At 40.4% G+C, this 16,022-nt stretch overlaps 1 pseudogene; it reads right to left on the bottom strand.

The window, feature by feature from the left end:
• Positions 1-5,435: 5,435 nt before the first annotated feature.
• On the bottom strand, positions 5,436-6,051 carry LOC148873709 (protein DOG1-like 3 pseudogene; annotated as a pseudogene).
• Positions 6,052-16,022: the final 9,971 nt, after the last annotated feature.

Below are 16,022 nucleotides of genomic sequence, written 5' to 3'. Positions count from 1 at the left end.
TACAAAGAGAATGTAGGACCTTCACCTCATCATTTGTCAATTCCTAATCTCTTGTCAAAATAAACGACGGTTGAGATGACTTTATAAGAAATATGGGCCAATTGGTAACCCGTAAATAATAATGTGGATCTTTTCCTTATCTGAGGACAATTTGTCAGACTTGGAATGGACCAAATGGTTGGACCTATTGGCAATCAAAATTCAAAACAATTTCTCGGCTGCCTAGTTCTTAAGAAGTTGAGTTGGTAAAAACTATATTTTTTATTCGAATGAGAGGAATAATTTAATCAGACTGCAGACAAGCCGTTTGGCCCATAAAGCAATGTTGAAAACAGTTTTATGTCTAATCTGAGTCCGACATATTGATTACAATACAAAACTATGCATATTGGGGGAATTCCCTCTTCGAAAAGAGGTTCAGCGTTAATATCCCTGGACCCGGATAGGACTCTACCAGATTGGAAATTATTGGAAAATGTAAAGCAAAGGTCAGCTTTGGCTGCAATTAAATTAGCTATGCTACCTAACATACCTAAGACCTTCGATCCCTTTAGTGTTTACAACTTAAATATATACAGTTTATAACAAAATACAAAAAAAAAAAAAAACATTTGAACGAGGCAAATAAATTCAATTCAATAAATGTAGTACAGTAAAAATTAGAATATGCATCAATATTCACATTTAAAATGTTCAAAATAAATATCTTATTAAACCTCCTCCTACTAAAAACATGCAAATTTAAACATATACTAAAAACTAAAAAAATATCAAAATTTTGGTCCAAAAATTCAAAAAAATATTTGATATTTTAACTGAATTCTTTTCTCCTAATTCCTTAATCAATTGTTCCTATACTCCCAGTTTCTCATGTTTTGGCCTTGAATCTAGACCCTACACTTTGACCTTCCATTGATGGGGGAGAGCCAGATAGGATAGAAACTTTCAATTGTTTTCTTTACTAACGGGTTCGATGAAGGCTTGGAAAATAGAGACCGGATGTACTACACTCAAAATATTATAAGTACGTTCAATGAGCGCTTGATAAATATGTTTATCTTATCTTATCTCATTTTATATTATATTATATTATATTATATTATAATTTATGATTTCGTTTGATCTAACAGTTTGGACCATATAGACGATATAGTGAACATCCCTAAATTGTAACAGACCCAATTTGTTGATAATCCCTTAAATACATGCCAACTCTAAACAAGGAATAAAAATCTATTCATCACTAGGCTGGTTGGTAAGGTCTCCTATTATTGTAACGAACACTTAAACCGAATCCTACCTAGACTTGGTTTGGGGGATTTATGGGGTTTGGGGATGGACTACCCTTTATGTAGCCCCATGGAGAAAGACAAAAAAATAAAAAAAAAAAGAATGGAAGAGTAACTCCCTAGGGTGATGAGTACATATATTACAATTGAAAGTAGTTAAGTTAGTAGAGGAATGGAGGGTTTCAACTGTCCAAGCTATGAGGGGTGAGTAAGTACATAAACTCTAAGGAGATGTTTTGGTATTTCATCAAAACACAAAGGAAGATGTAAGTTTTAGGTTTTAACTTCTAAGCCCAATTTATCACAAATTAATAATCTATCAAAAAAAGGGGGAAATTATAGTCTTAACCGGTTAAACATTTAAAATTAGGCAACAAGTTGGTTCAAAAATCAACAAAACTTTGACAGTTGGCTCTACATTTCAAACTATAAAAACCTTGCCATGTCATCAGAGGCTTATGTGGATTTTTCCAACATGGGACTCTTAACTCATTTTGGACACATCAAAAAGCCTTTATCAAAATTGCCCTTAATGTTGGGTTATTTGAAAATAATAAAAGGGTTTTCAGTTTCTCTCTCACTCCCTCTGTCTTTTGATCTCCCTCCCACTCTCTCACTCCCATAGTTGTGTCTCTCTACTTAACAACTGTATGATTTGAAAATAGACAAAATTGGTTTTCGGTTTTTGTTGGTGGTCGGATTGGCCGAGCACAACAAAGTAATTTCATCCCTAGGCTCTTGAGGCTGGCCGAAGGCTTCAAGAGTTCGAAGAGGTTGCTACCTAGGCTGAGGTATGCAGGTTGAGGCGGAAGAGGCTCTAAGTACTACGGAAGCTAAAGGCAGGTGGCCAAGGTACTACAAGATAGAATACGTCAGAGACCCCGTGTGAGAACCCGAGGTAGAGTCTTCGACGGTCAAGTTAGTACGGGGTACAGAGAGGAGAACTAGAATACAGTTTTTGAGACCAATTCCAAATCCAGATGTCAATTGTATTAGACTCCTCTCCTTACCTGGAGGGGGGTACTCCTATTTATACTTGAGTTGCCTAGAGGTAGGTGGAGATGAACGCCTGAGATGGGTGCCGTACGAGGGCACGTGGGCACTCCGCGATTGGCCCCGTACGAGGGGAGCAGGGTAACCCCTGCTGTAGCGGATCTCGTTCTCGAATTTGGCACTCATGGGCTGGGTTGGGTCACCCCACATCAGTTTTTATATTTACGTCCTCTCTCTCTTTCTCTTTGTTGGTCTATCATTCTCTTTCTTAGTCAATCTCTCCTTCTCCCTCATTCTCTCTATTAATCGATCTCTCATTCTCCCTCAATCTCTATCATTCTCTCTCCCACTCCCTCTCTCGTTCTTTTTTTATTTATTTATTTTTCTTACACAGTTATATGGTATTAACCAAACTGTATACTAGAACATAAGACCATCCACTTATACAATCAAGTTATAAACTTCTATCAAGTTGGTGTAAATTCATAACAAGAGTTTCTTGTAAATTTCATGCCATGTTGGTCTTATGTTCTTTAATACAACCTGGTTAATGCCGTATAAGAGAGGGAGTGGAAAATAAACTAAGGGAGGATGATAGAGATTGAGGGAGGACAGATTTGACTGGGAGAGAGAATGAGGGAGAAGGAAAGATTAACCAAGAAACAAGATGAGAGAGATTGAGGGAGAATGGTAGATTAATTGACAAAGAAAATGTAAGATAGAGGGAGTGGGAGAGTGGGAGAGAGAGAAGACTATGAGAGAGATGACTAGGAGAGTGAGAGAGTGGGAGGGAGGTCGAAAGACAAAGGGAGTAGGAGAGAAACTGAAAACTTTAATTTTCAAATAATTCAGCATTAAGGGAAATTTCAACATATGTTCTTTTTGTTGTGTCCAACATGGATTAAGAGTCCCATGTTGGCAAAAGCCACATAAGCCTCCAATGAACTGATGAGGTTTTTATAATTTGAAATGTATAACCGATTATAAGAGTTTTATTGATTTCTAGACCAACCTGCAGCATCACAAACTAGGTTGGTCTGCGAGCCAAGTCTTAGGCCAAGCTAGGCCACGAACTAGGCCGAACCATGTTTTTTAAAAATTAAAAAAAAATGAAAAATTTAACGTAAATTAAAAAAATATAGTTTTGGCTGTATACAATTGCTTATATACAATAATAAAATGAAACAATATAATAAAATTGAAAATAAAATTTTATATTATTAATTTATTATATAATTGTTGCCAAGCCACGAACTGGGCTAAACCATGCTTTTTAAAAAAAAATAATGAAATAGCCTTTACCAATCTAATGTTAATAATACATAAAGTTTTATTTATTTATTTACTTATTTTACTAAATTATTTAATTAGTTAATAATTTAATAATCTAACAAATTATTATTGCTAGCAAAGTAAGACCTAGAATCATGTATATATATATATATATACTCTCACTTGATTGTCTATTTTATCTCATTTATTTTTTTTAAATTTATTTATTTATTAAATTAAATTATTTATTATTTAAATATTTATAATTATTTCATTATATAAAACAAAAATACAATAACAAAAGTCATCTCTCCCTCTTTCACACTATTGCATGATGGCCCCGATTATTTTGTTTTATTAAATTAAATATCTTATTATCCATAATAAAAAATTTATGTTTCACAATTTTTTTTATATAATAATTTAGGCAAACCACTTACCATCATGTTTTGCCCTTGCTTATAAGAACATAATTTTTTTTATATAAAATCTTTTTGGAAAAATTTTTTAGTAGTTTTGAGAATTAAAAGAGGCATTGAACTTTTACATAAAGATCTGAGCAGCTCGAAGCTAGTTTGGTGGATACATATTTTTTTGTGCGTTTTTTCGTATTTTTTTGTGTAAATACTAAAGACGCAAACAACTTCAAACCAAAAATCAGCCTGCCCGACTTGTGAACAGCCAAAATAACGCGCAGAAAAACGCGCCAAACGAGCAATCTCTCTCCGTGATGGGGGGCAATATGTCCCTTAAGCGAGTTAAAATGGACAATGGTTGAAAATCTACCCTCCTCAGAATGGGCCTCCTGTCTGCATTAGTGCAGTTGCTAGACGACAGTTGTGTTCTTGTGCGGACATTCTACTTCTAGGAGAACCCATGTACTTTCTCTTCATGCGGGAAAAACTCCACCTGTCATGTCAATTTCCCTTTTGTCTTTAGTCTTTTTACTTCTTTTCGTCCATTGCACTTTCATTCTCTCTTCGTCGCTTACCGATACGCAATAAGTAAGTTCAACTGCATTTCTCCATTTGTTTCAGTCTTTCGGAAAGTAGGGAGGTTTCTTTTCAGATGCCATGTCGTAATTGGGCCGGCGGGAGGAAAAAAAAGGTTTTGTCCCCGAAAAATCCCTAGAGGTTCGCCGTGGATCCTGCCGTGAATTAGTTGTTTTAAGTTTAAACTAACAAAATCTCGACGATTTCATCCACACCCACCATTAATAAAGGGAAGAGCGTTCACGAATGGGACCCGATGAGTCCTGGTTAGTGTGTAACGGACAACTGGGTTTCGACTTTCAACTCTCAAATTGCTTGTTGATGACCGAAAAGAGTCACGCGAAGGTCGACACTGGCATGATTCCATTTCTAACGTGTCGCCCCTTTAAATGTAGACTATCAGGATTCGAGCTTCCTTTACGGTGTTGTCTCCCATGTATCTTTAATGGATTGTCAGCGGTGATTTTGACGGAGCAGTCAAACTAATGTCCACCATCCGGAATTTGGGATTTCAGAATGGCATCCAAGTGGGATGCATCAGCCATTGGGTCGTCTCCAGCATAAAATTGAGCGAATGTATCAAGGACGGAGCTTCTGTGTGTTTCGTTGAGCAGTGAGTGAGCCAATGAGTTCAAATCCACTCGGAAGGACAAATATACATGCATGGACATGGAAGCTTCAAGGTTCAAACCAGTCTCTTACAATAATACTCATATTACAGTAAACACTAACAGATCCATATATAACGCATCCTTTAGACTTATACATCAATATCTCACAGACACAGACACAGACTAGTTTATAGCTATTACAATCCATTAACCAACACCTGAAGCCAAGATTATTAGCTCTCTTCTCTAGCTATATCTAACAATTCCTCCCTTTCTGATCATCCATTCCTTCTATTGCCCCACTAGTGAATGGAGAGGTGCAACTTCTTGGAAGCAACCAGAAGCTCCACGGCCTACAATGGTGTGCGGATGCCCATCAGCTCCTTAAGCGTGTACAACAGGCCTCATCCTGTCAGCTTCTTCCATGATACTCGCCAAAGCTAGTGCATGTTCGTCTAGGGTCCCGTCGACATGTGAATTTGATGCACCGATTAGGTCGTATTCGTTGGCCATGGAAACCAGTGGCTGATCCGCTATGTCTTCCTGCAAACTCGCCATCTGGGTTGATAGTTTCTCTTCCTCTCTGATGATCCTGCACTGAAGATCGTTCACCATCGGAAGTTGCTTCGCCGACAGCTCGCCAAGGTTTCCCTTCCTCTGTCCCTGCATGAACTCGTCGAGTTGGGTGCTGCAGAGGGAATATATAGACCAGTCGGATTGATAGGGAAGGCCTGCAGCCGGCGATCCAGAGGAAGGAATTCTCGAAGGAGGCACACCAGGAGGGGGCAAAGGAGGTGGCGTTTTCACTGGCTACAATGTTTCGCTCTCGACGTAATCTTGCAAGTGTTGGATGTTGTTTTGAATGCGACGAGGGTGAGTTCTGCCACGCCGCATTATTTTTGAAACAATAATTTAATGGAGTCCGGACTTAAACGGCAGTCTGAACAAAAAACATCAAATTTTAGGGAAATTTACCGCCCAGCCAGGGACATAGATATTTACCTCCAACAGTACTATTTTAGAAATTTCGATTTTTTATACTCTGTAAATTCAAATTTCCACCCAATTGACGAAAAACCCAGAAATCGGAACGCCATAGAAAAACCCAGAAATGGCCCTCATTCAACATCCCGCTGCGGTTAATCTCTCTCCTCACAACGTCCTTCTTCGTTTGAAGAAGACGACAGAATTTCTGCAAGTGGAGGGTTGCCACTGGCATTCGTTTGAAGAAGAACCTAGGAATACACATAACATCCCACCGCGGTTAATCTTCTCTCCCCTTCCAATTTCCTTCTTCATTTCTTCCGTTCACCGGCGTTCGTTTGAAGTTGACGAAAATCTACTTTTACTCACTATTTTATACGTGACATCCGAAGACCGAACCTTTTCATTCGAGCAATGGAAGACAAGGTAAGATTCTAACACTATTTATTTCCTCGCACTATATCATTTTTATTTGTAAAATCCCGCATTTCCCTTCATTTTTTGATCTTTATTTTGATCTCGATTGAAGCATTCGAACAACCAAGTTGTTCACAACTCTCTTTGTTTCTTCCTTCGCTGTCATTCTTTCCATTTTTTCCCTTTTGTTATCTTTATTATTCTATGTAACCGAGCAACGGCGAGAATTTTTTCCCCTATTTTCTAAGTTATTAATGAAACTAACATCATTTTTGTTAACTATCCATTTTCTCTCACTTTTTACATGTTCTTTTTTTATGTTGTTTTGTTTTGTAGTTTCGAATGGAGGAACCCTTTGAGGTCCAAGTATCCTTGATATCCTCCAACAAATACTTTGGGTTACTGTGAGCAACGGCAAGATTTACGATAAATACTTTGGGCAACAAATTTTACGCAGTGGTTACTGTGAATGCGTGGGGCGATGTGAAGAGGCTTCTATGGGGACACAACCGATGCTCCCGATGAATCCATTGAAATGGCTGCATGAGTGGCCATCTAATATCTGCGATTACGCCGGCAGATCAACATAAGGGATGCAAACTTCAATGCCATGAAAGAGTGCCAGCGTATTTGCCTTGAACGGGAGGCTGAACTAGAGGACGTGATTGAGACGTGAGCTTTTGTAATTGCGCGATAAGGTGGAATGCTTGCGGAATATTGATACACAAAATGATGGAAGCGGTCACCATTAATGAGATCGGAATGTGTCTAAATGACCGGATGTTTATGCCGGATCAAACATTTTGCCTCTAATCTATTTACGTAAACTTATTTTTGTAAAAGTACTTACTTTCATAAATTCCTTTCAAAAATCTCCCATGTCCAGCATTAACCATATTTTTATATGATTAGTCTTTATGTGTTATGTTAATACATTTATCCACTTCCACAATAAATGATTTATCTTCCTAAATACATATATCCATACGTAGAACTTAACAACGAAATCAAAATTAGTGTTTGGTGGATTATTTAATGCATATACTCATATGGATTGACCCAATGTTCATTATAGTGCATGTGCTGGGGCCTTAAGGATTGGACCACCCGAATCTACACGTACGATAGGTATGGAAGTGTCATTTAGTATTGTTGTGCTTTTCAGCTTAATGTAGTCTACATTTGTTGGATTATTTTGTGCACTTAACGAGATGAAATGACCCAGGGGTCATTATAGTGCTTGTGTTAGGGGCCTTGGGCACCCGACCATTTGAAGCAGGGCCCATTTGCCTTCGGACGTGGACGGACGCGGCTTGATAGGTGTGGATGGGTAGTTTGCATGGGATCATTACCGTTGTGTGTTTCATTCTAGTGTAGTGCACATTTGGTGGATTATTTTGTGCACATACCAAGATGGAATCAAACAATGGTCATTATAGAGCATGTGTCGGAGGGCCTTAGGGATCGGACCACCTGAACCCCGGGCCCATTTGCCTTTGGAAGCGGGCTGACGCGGCCATTAGGTGTAGATGTGTGGTTTGCAGGGGATTAGTACAGTTGTGTGTTTCAGCCTAGTGTGGATGCACATACTAAGATGGAATGAGCCAGTGGTCAGTATAGTGCTTGTGTCGGGGACATCGGGCACCCAGCCATCCGAAGCCCGGGCCCATTTGTCTTCGGACGTGCACGGATGCGGCCAATAGGTGTCGAAGTGTGGGTTGCGTGATACCAGTACCGATTTGTGTTTTATCCTAGTGTGGATGCACATAACGGAATGGTATGACCCAATGGCCAGTGTAGTGCTTGTTTGGGGGTCATTGGGAACCCAGCCATCTGAAGCCTGGGCCCATTAGCCTTCAAACGTAAGTGGACACGGCCGATAGGTGTGGATGTGTGGTTTGCAATATAGCAGTATTGTTGTGTGTTTCAGCCTAGTGTCGATTTACATACCGGAATGGAATGACCCAATGTTCAGTATAGTGCTTGTGTTAGGGGCCTCGGGCACTAGGCCATTTGAAGCCTGGGCCCATTTTCTTTCGGACACGGGCAGACGTGGCTGATAGGTGTGGAATTGTGGTTTCCATGACAATAATATTGTTGGGTGTTTCAGCCTAGTGTAGTCCACACTTGGTGGATTATTTTTTGCACATACCAGAATGGAATGACCCAATGGTCAGTCTAGTGCTTGTGTCGGGGCCTCGGGCACCCGACCATCCGAAGCCCAAGCCCATTTGCCTTCGGACGCAGGTGGACGTGGTTGATAGGTGTGGAATTGTGGTTTGCAAGACAACAGTATTGTTGTCTGTTTCAGCCTAGTGTAGTTCACACTTGGTGGATTATTTTTTGCACAAACCGGAATGGAATGACCCAATGGTCAGCGTTGTGCTTGTGTTGGGGGCCTTGGGCTCCCGCCATCTGAATCCCGAGCCCATTTGTCTTCAGACGTGTGCGGATGCGGCCGTTAGGTGTTGAAGTATGGTTTGTGTGATACCAGCACCGATTTGTGTTTCATCCTAGTGTGAATGCACATACCTGAATGGAATGATCTAATGGTCAGCGTAGTGCTTGTGTCCGGGGCATTAGGCACCCGGCCATCCAAGTCCAAGCCCATTTTCCTTCGGATGTGGCCGATAGATGTGCAAGTATGGTTTGCGTTACAACAGTATTACTGTGTGGATGCACATACCGGTATAGAATGACCCAATGTTCAACATAGTGCTTGTGTCATAGGCTTCGGGTAGTTGTCCATCTGAAGCTTGGGCCCATTTACCTTCAGATGCGGCTGATAGGTGTGGAATTATGGTTTGCATGGCAGTAGTATTGTTGTGTGTTTTAGCCTAGTGTTGTCCACACTTGGTGGATTATTTTTTGCACATACCAGGAATGACCCAATGGTCAGCATAGTGCTTGTGTCGGGGGCCTCGGGCACCAGGCCACCCGAAGCCCGGGCCCATTTGTCTAAGGAAGCACACGGATGCAACCAATAGTTGTTGAAGTGTGGTTTGCGTGATACTAGTACCAATTTGTGTTTCATCCTAGTGTTGATGGACATACCGGAATGGAATGACCCAATGGTCAGTGTAGTGCTTGTGTCAGAGGCAACGGGCACCCGACCATCCAAAGCCCAGGCCCATTTGCCTTTGGACGCGGGCAGACGCGGCCGATAGATGTGAAAGTGTGGTTTGCATTATAGTAGTATTGTTGTGTGTTTCAACCTAGTGTGGATGCACATATCGGAATGGAATGACCCAATGTTCAGCATAGTGCTTGTGTCATGGGCATCAGGCAACCGACCATCTGAAGCCCAGGCTCATTTGCCTTCGGACGCGGGAGGACATGGTTGATAGGTGTGGAATTGTGGTTTGCATGGCAACAATATTGTTTTGTGTTTCAACCTAGTGTAGTCCACACTTGGTGGATTATTTTTTGCACATACCGGAATGGAATGACCCAATGGTCAGTGTAGTGCTTGTTTTGGGGGTGTTGGGCACCCAACCTTCCCAAGCTCAGGCCCATTAGCCTTCAAACACGGGTGGACACAATCGATAGGTGTGGAAGTGTGATTTGCATTATCGCAGTATTATTGTGTGCTTTAGTTTAGTGTGGACGCACATACCGGAATGGAATGACCCAATGTTCAGCATAGTGCTTGTGTCAAGGGCCTCGGGCACTGGGCCACCCAAAGCCTGGGCCCATTTTCCTTTGGAAGTGGGCTGACACGACTAATAGGTGTGGAATTGTGTTTGCATGACAGTAGTATTGTTGTGTTTCAGCCTAGTGTAGTCCACACTTGGTGGATTATTTTTTGCACAAACTGGAAAGGAATGACCTAATGGTCAGGTAGTGCTTGTGTCAAGGGCCTCGGGAACCCGACCATCCAAATCCCGGGCCCATTTGCCTTCGGATGCAGGCAAACACGACTGATGGGTGTGGAATTGTGGTTTGCATGGAAGGAGTATTGTTGTGTGTTTCAGCCTAGTGTAGTCCACACTTGGTGGATTATTTTTTGCACATATTGGAATGGAAATGACCCAATGGTGAGCGTAGTACTTGTGTCGGGGGTCTCGGGAACCCGGCCATTCAATGCCTAGGCCCATTTGTTTTCGGGCGCGCGCAGATGCGGCCAATAGGTGTCAAAGTGTGGTTTGCGTGATACCATTACCGATTTGTGTTTCATCATTGTGTGAATGCACATATTGGAATGGAATGACCCAATGGTCAGCGTAGTGCTTGTGTCAGGGGCATCGGCCACCCAACCATGCAAAGCCCATGCCCATTTGCCATCGGACGCGGGTGGACGCGACTGATAGATGTGGAAGTGTGGTTTGCATTACAGCAATATTGTTGTGTGTTTCAGCCTAGTGTGGATGCACATTCTGGAATGGAATGACACAATGTTCAGTAGAGTGCTTGTGTCACGGGCCTTGGGAAACCAACCATGTGAAGCCTGGGCCCATTTGCCTTCGGACGCGGGTGGACACGGCTGATAGTTGTTTGGTTTGCATGGCAGCAATATTGTTGTGTGTTTTAGCCTAGTGTAGTCCACACTTGGTGAATTATTTTTTGCACATACCAAAATTGGATGACCGAATGGTTAGTGCAGTGTTTGTGTTGGGGGCCTCGGGCTCCCAGCCATCTGAAGCCCAGGCCCATTTGCCTTCGAATGTCGACAGACGTGGCTGATAGGTGTCAAATTGTGGTTTGCATGGCAGTAGTATTGTCTTGTGTTTTAACCTAGTGTAATCCACACTTGGTCGATTATTTTTTGCACATACCGGACTGGAATGACCCAATGATCAGTGTAGTGATTGTTTCGGGGGCATCGGGCACCTGACCATCCAATGTCCAGCCCCATTAGCCTTAAGACGCGGGTGGACGCGACCGATAGGCTTGGAAGTGTGGTTTGCAAAATAGCAGTATTGTTGTGTTTCAGTCCAGTGTGGATGCACATACCGAAATGAAATGACCTAATGTTCAGCATAGTGCTTGTGTCAGGGGCCTTGGGCACTGGGTCATCCGAAGCCCGGGCCCATTTGCCTCCAGACGCAGGCGAAAATGGCTGATAAGTGTGGAATTGTGGTTTGCATTACAGTAATATTGTTGTGTGTTTCAGCCTAGTGTAGTCCACACTTGGTGTACTATTTTTTGCACAAACCAGAATGGAATGATTAGACTTGCTCATGGGTCGGGTAGCCCGATGGCCCGGCCCGCACCCCGGTCGGGCTTAGTCATGTAATTAGGCCCGAGGTAACCCGCGGGCCTTACCTCGGGCCTAACACAGTAAGCCCGACTGTGTTTCGAGCCGGATTCAAGATTTATCAGAAAAGCCAGGCCCGACTTAGCATTATATATTTTATAAAATACATAATATGTATTTTATATAATATATAAAATATATAAATAATATAATATTTATTGAATTATATATATTTATAATTTAATATATAAATTTTTTAATTTTTTTCTTTATAAATTCTCTCTGTCTCTCTATTTAGTCGCTTCAGTAGTAGTAACATCATGGGCTAAATTTTGGGTTCAGGCCTTAGAAAAATCTGTTAATACAAAGTGAAAGTCCGGCCTGGCCCAACCCATGAACAGGTCTAGGAATGACCCAATGGTCAGCGTAGTGCTTGTGTCGGGGGCCTTGGGCACCCGACCATCCGAAGCCCAGGCAGACGCTGCTAATAGGTGTGGAATTGTAGTTTGCATGATAGCAATATTGTTGTGTGTTTTAGCCTAATGTAGTCCACACTTGGTGGATTATTTTTTGCACATACTGGAATGGAATGACCCAATGGTTAGGTAGTGCTTGTGTCGGGGGCCTTGGGCACCTGACCATTCGAAGCCCGGGCCCATTTTTGTTAGACGCGGGCAATAGGTGTGGAAACATGGTTTAATTTGCATGAGATCTGTATTATCATGTGTTAGTTTCAGCCTATCGTGGAGGCACATACCGAGATGCTCTGGCCCAACGGTCCTTATAGTGCATGTGTCGGAGGCCTCAGGGTCCTGACCATGCGAACCGCGGGCCCATTTTTCGTCGAACGCGACCGATAGGTGTGGAAGCATGGTTTAATTTGCATGAGATCAATATTATCGTGTGTTAGTTTCAGCCTATCATGCAGACACATACCAAGATGCTCTGGCCCAACGGTCCTTATAGTGTGCATGTGCCAGAGGCCTCAGGGTCCTGACCATGCGAACCTCGTGCCCATTTTTTGTCGAACTCGGGCGGATGCTCCCAATGCATGGTAGGATGTGCGTGTTAGGCGCCAGGTGTGAGGAGTAAATCCGATCTCATTTAAACATACTCAAATGGTTGTGATTGTGTGACATGTGTGACATGATTACAGCCCATTTGATGAGCTGTCAACATATTGTTGTGGCCCATTTGCCATGGGAGCCCATTTTACTGTTCAGTCTAGTCATTCTATTTTACTTCTATTCGAAAGTCAAAACCCTAAGTATGAAAAGGATAAAGGATATTACCGTAGCCACTAAAGGGAACAGGTAACACCATGAGAGGCCGCCGGGGACGTGACCACCGATAACCCATCGACTAGTCGGTATTCTTGCGTTTTCCTTTTTTCGATTTTCCATTTTCTATCTAGTTCATTTTCCGTTTTTTTTTTCATTCATTTTCTATGTTCTATCTAAACTTGCTCAGTTGTTCTTCTTCTGCAATTCCCATTATGTATGTGAACTTCCTTTTCTATGCATGTGTAAGCTGATAATTAATAACCCTCTATTAAATTTTCCTAAATTATAATAAATGATATATAACTATATTTTATTCTAATTACTTATTTTTCTATACTTTGTATTGACAACATGTGGGCTTGTGCAGTGGTTCGACGCACATATAGAGGAGTTACAAGATGATGGAAATAGTCAGCGAAATCAGATTGAAAGTTCGATGAGTAAGATGACGGAGTTAGCTAATACCATTGTTAAAATGCAAGCTGAAATTGTCCATTTGAAACATGCGTTGACCATGCACATGGCAGGCTTGATTGTGTTATTAGTTTTACTGGCTATTTTATATTTACGTCCATAGGACATGTGTAAAACCGTGTTTGTTAACGGAGCCAGTAAACGTGGTGTAGTTGACATTTTTTGTATCTTTTTTGTAGAAAACAGTGTATATTTTTGGAATTTATTAGTGGGAAACTAGTGCGATGCATGGGAAAACCCAATATCTAATTTTCTCATAAAAATTATCAAAAGGATATATTGAATATCGGTTCCTGGTAAAATTCCAAAAGTATATATATTAAATTATTGATTTCTTAAATCTTCCAAAATTATTTACTACTTTTTAATGAAATTTTTGAAAATTATATTAATATATATATTTTTTTTCTTCTGCAAATTTTTCCAAAATTATGATATTTTGATTGCCAATTTGCAAACTCCACCAACTCTTTCTTGTAGCTATAATTGTTGAATTTATTTTTTAATTTTAAATGAAATTTATAAAGAAATTATTGATTGAAAACTTTGTATATTCATTTATTTCTAGTAATTTTTTCTGGAAAATAACACAATTTAATTGTTAGTGTAATAAAATTAATTTTAAGAAATTGTAACTATAGTAAACCATTTATTATAATGATTAATCTATTTAATTACTACACCCAAAATCCAATGTAATTATTAGTGTAATGATTATCTTGAAAAAATAATTAATTTAACTACACTAATAATTAATTACTAATGGAAATACAGTTATTTCAAAATTACTGAAATTACGGTATGTTGAAAATAACAAACTTTACTATAATTATTAATGTAACTTAATAATAATTATTACACTAACAATAAAATTACATTAATAACTTTCTGAAAATGTGATAAGATGGAAATATATTTTAATGACAGGGGTATAAATGGAAAAACGAAATCATGGTCCTTTGACAATAAAATTGAGCCACTCTTATTTTTATTAATGGGTAAGATGTTTTTTGAATCCACTTTGCTAATTCTGTTGGGCTGAACCAACACGGGCCTGACACATCCGATAGTTAGTTTGTGCCAATTCTGTTGGGCTGAAATTAACGTACGATAATGTTGATCTCATGCAAATTAAACCACAACAAGGACCGTTGGGCTAGAGCATCTCGGTATGTGTCTCTATGATAGGTTGAAACTAACACACAACAATACTGATCTCATGCAAATTAAACCACGCTTCCACACCTATCGGCCGCGTCCGACAAAAAATGGGCTAGGGTTCACTTGGTCAAGACCTCGAGGCCTCCGGCACATGCACTATAAGGACCATTAGGCCAGGGCATCTCAGTATGTGCCTCCACGTTATGCTGAAAGTAATACACCACAATACTGATCTCATGGAAATTGAACCATGCTTCCACACCTATCAACTACGTCTTATAGAAAATAGGCCCGGGGTTTGCATGGTTAGGACACCTAGGATTTTGACACATGCACTGTGAGGACCGTTGGGCCATAGCATCTCGGTATGTGCACAAAATAATCCATCTTATGTGAACCACACTAGCCTAAAACAGACAACAATATTGTTGTCATGCAAACCTATCGGATGCGACCGCCCGCGTGCGAAGGTCAACGAGGCCGGAGTTATGCTGATCCGGTCCCCGAGACCTATGACACATGCACTTTAATGAACATTGAGTCGGTCCATCTCGATACATGCATAGAGCAATCCACTACACTAGGATTGTAAATTCTTAAAAACAATCGAATTATTGTGTCGTCTGTAATCAAGCTGAAGGGGAGATCCACTAGGTAATGCCAATGATTGTTTGTGATCTTTTGTGGTGTTGGGAACTTAAGGGACAGTCCATGGTCACAACGAGAGTGTATGGTCTTCCACCCAGATGCCTATAAGTTTGGAAGGCTAATATCTTGTAATGTTGATGTGAATCAGCCAAGTTGGGAACTATTATCAAACTAATAGGTGTATTTTACAAAGTTACCCTTAACATACTCCAAAATGTGGATCTTATTGCCATTAGATGAGTCTGGAAAAATCTCAAACTCCCTATATTCTTATTCTTATGTTGTTGTATTTCTTTACAAAATGTGGATCCTATTTCATCTGTCATCCAAGCTGAGTTATATGCCATTATTTCAGGCCTTATCAGAAATCTCCCAGTGAGAAAGTTGTTCAAGCACTCCAACATAAAATGCAATAAGAATATGCCATGTTTCCCTACTCATGCAAATAGGAGCAATTATGTTGGTTTCAAAATACGATGACATCTCTTCTGTTTATGTGAATAGAAAGTTTAACAGTTCAACGCACAAGGTATCCCAACTGGATAAATTCCATTGTATATCATATTTTATTTTTAATCACTATGGGAAACAAAAAGTGGAAGAATATGTTTTGTTGGCTTGAGTTGTAATATAAAGCACCTTTAAAAAACAAAAACAAACTTAAACAAGAATGTTTATGAAGTTTACACATCTGACATCCT

This window comes from Nelumbo lutea, chromosome 1 (assembly GCF_056320005.1).
Source record: "Nelumbo lutea isolate HS-2025 chromosome 1, American lotus-T2T, whole genome shotgun sequence".
Lineage (NCBI taxonomy): Eukaryota > Viridiplantae > Streptophyta > Magnoliopsida > Proteales > Nelumbonaceae > Nelumbo > Nelumbo lutea.
This window is presented reverse-complemented; position numbering and strand designations above follow the sequence as displayed.